Genomic DNA, 3,178 nt, shown 5'->3' with positions numbered 1-3,178 from the left:
AGTTGTAAGTCAACTTCGCACTGTACGTGTGCGCCCGCACGTGGTATTTTGTGGAAGAGCCACACTCAAGGGGCCAAAGAGCCGCATGTGGCTCGCGAGCCGCAGTTTGCCGACCACTGCTCTAAGTGGTTAGTTAATAAGTGTGTCAGGTAAGGGCATACTATTGAAGGTGGTTTAAAGGTTTCCATAAATATGGATGCTAAGAAGCTATAGCAAGATCAATGAGTCATCTGCCCAAAATCATACCGGCCATTGCTTTGATTTCTAATTGTTGAAACAGAAACTTGACTCAAACAAACCTGACATGAAATTAAAGACAATAAAAAAGAGTCGTTATTTTAAAATGAACATTTTTTACTATGCAGTTTTGCAGACCTAAAAATATATATATAATAAAAATACCAAATAGGAATGAAACTATAGAAACAAAGGTACCGAATCAACAGTTTACTTTAATGTTTTTTAAAAGCAAAGCCACATCAAGTTAGATAGTATTGTTCAATATGCTAATTATCAAGGACTTAATTTTAAAATTTGTTTAGTTCAATCTTTAAATATACTTCCTCCAAATCCCCAGAAATTGACTTTAATTATAAATTATTAATAATGTAAAAATAAAGAAAAGTGTATCTTAATACTAAATGTTATTTGTCCACCAAATGAATCAAATTTTAAAAAGTTAACATTAGATTAACCAATTTTGATATACTTTGGATCCTAATTTCAAAAATGTATGTGAGTGATGAGGCAGGAAGTAGTAGACACTCAAGCTATTATAACTTTCTTTATAAAAACATAATATGAATCACTTATAAGATTAACTTGAACAAAACGTATATATTCCTTTCCCGACACATAAAAAGTCACAGGATCTTTATTATTTAATTGTATAAAACTCTTCTTCTTTAGGCTTCCTTACTATGAAATATAGTTATTCTACTTTGCAAATTGTTAACAAAGAGATAAATTACCCAATTGGTGCCTAAAAGCAGTAGTCAATATGAGAGTTAAATACATCAGGAATTCCAGGTTGGTTAACAAATCCAGGCATATTCTTTCCAGTTCACATATTCCTTAAGATATTGTACATTATTCCTTAAGGTATTATACATTACATAGGCAGTATATGTGGATTATTTAAGAATTTTTGTAAATATACTGGAATCATACTGCAAATATGACACCTGGGCACATTACTTAAATTATATTTGCCCCTCTCACCATCTATAAAATGCAATAATAAAAATAAAATCTCAAAAGATTTTACATAAGATGATATGATATGTATGTAAAACCTGCCAACAAGTAACAACTTAGTAGTAGCATCCCCATGGGCACGGGGATCTCACCACTGACATGAAACTTACATGCATAGTAGAGTAAATGTCCCATCAATGCATAAAAAAATAGCCCAGTAAGAAATGATGAATGACAGGATGGCTGCACAGATAAACTAGAAAATAAAGGTTCCAGTTGTCTGGAATACATTCATTCTGCAAAATCAAGCATGATTTTAAGAATTTCATTCAAAAACACTGATTAAGTGCTAGGCACTATTTTATACTCTGGCGTCATAAGGGTGAGTCGTATGCTGCCAGATGAAAACAGGGTAGGCTCTTTCAAAGAGAACTGTATTATAAAGAGGTGCCTAACCAGGGTTTAGGTAGAAGGTGGGAGAGAAAGGAGTTGAAAGAGTCATATTTTTAAATTAAATAGTCACCTGTCCCACAAGTCAATATCGACACAGCAAGATATTGCTACAGTCTACACCGCACATTTTGTCTCCCTTCCTTAACACAGAGCTTGAATAGTGAAACATTAAGAAAGATACCCTGGAGATGTTATTCCAGGTGATGGAAGTGTCTTATATCTTGTTGGGTGTGGTGGTTGCACAGTATATCCACTGCCAAAACAAAAAATACTAAACACATAAGAAATATATGTCTTACTCTAAGCTAAATCACATCACCATTGTAAAAAAATAAAATAAAATGTGCTCCCTGCTTTTCTGAATGGAAAATGTGAGAATTTAAAAGGAGCACAAACAATCTATAATTCATTATAAAATGAACTACAGGGTGATCTGATCACTTTCCAAACAAGATATTCTTTTAACTTTTCAGATGAGAAATTACTGGGATTCCCTGTGTTCTCGATTGTTGCCTTATCTAGGAATGGACATACATTTTTTTTTTTTAGCCACATTTCACCTGTTGTTCCACACTGGCTGTTTGAGAATTCATTGTCAGTGGGAAATCTGCTTGCTTGTTTCACGGCTCGCCTTGGGTACGGCTCGGAGGAAAAGATCGCGGGAGGAAACAGGACAGGCATTGGCGTTTTCAACTAGAAATCCAGCCCCCAGCCCCCAGCTCTAGGACTGGAAAGTGCAGGGCGATGTTGGACAGGTCACTCCAGGATCCTGTGCCAGTAATAACCTTCTACCACAGGGCTGTCCTAAGGATACAGTGGGAGCACTTGGAAGAGTCAAAGCAATATAGCATGCAGTGGTTCTCAACCTTCTGGCCCTTTCAATACAGTTCCTCATGCTGTGACCCAACCATAACATTATTTTCGTCGCTACTTCATCACTGTCATGTTGCTACTGTTATGAATCGTCATGTAAATATCTGATATGCAGAATGGTCTTAGGCGACCCCTGTGAAAGGGTCGTTTGACCGCCAAAGGGGTCGCGACCCACAGGTTGAGAACCGCTGTAAGTGACATGGGTTGACAAGACACTGTAGAGGTAGTCAAGCCCCAGACTTCATCCTGGCATTTACATGTCCTTAGGGAACTCCGTAGCTATCTCATTTGAACTGGAACAGAATGTTCAAGGGACAGAAACAGGTTAGAAGTAAAAAAAAAAAAAAAAGGGGGGGGGGGGGGGGAGGCTTGGTTGGGTGGGGTCGCTTCCTCTACCAAACTTCCAGAACTCTAGATCTCTGGAATGTGATCTGCTGTGACCTAGTCCATTTTAAAAGGTAGATGCGGGCGTTGGGCCTGGCTCAGATCCATGCTTCCGGTCCCTAAGCGTGTCAACCATCACTGGGAAGTGACCTGCCCAAGAGTCCAGAAAGCTTGGCTCCTAAAATGCCGCAGCGTGTCGGGCGAGCCACCAGCCTGAGTCTACCGAATTCCCTCCCCGAGCACCTGCACACCCCCCGCAGATCGCGTGCCT

General features: G+C 38.7%; 1 protein-coding gene across 2 annotated transcripts in view; it reads right to left on the bottom strand.

Annotated features, from left to right (window-relative positions):
* GPATCH2 (G patch domain containing 2) overlaps positions 1 to 3,178 on the bottom strand; it is a 94,112-nt gene that overhangs the window by 90,538 nt on the left and 396 nt on the right. The window lies entirely within an intron of this gene.

Source organism: Myotis brandtii, unplaced genomic scaffold (genome assembly GCF_000412655.1).
Source record: "Myotis brandtii unplaced genomic scaffold, ASM41265v1 scaffold612, whole genome shotgun sequence".
Taxonomy (NCBI): Eukaryota; Metazoa; Chordata; class Mammalia; order Chiroptera; family Vespertilionidae; genus Myotis; species Myotis brandtii.
Note: the sequence above shows the minus strand (reverse complement) of the source record. Positions and strands in the feature narration are given on the sequence as shown.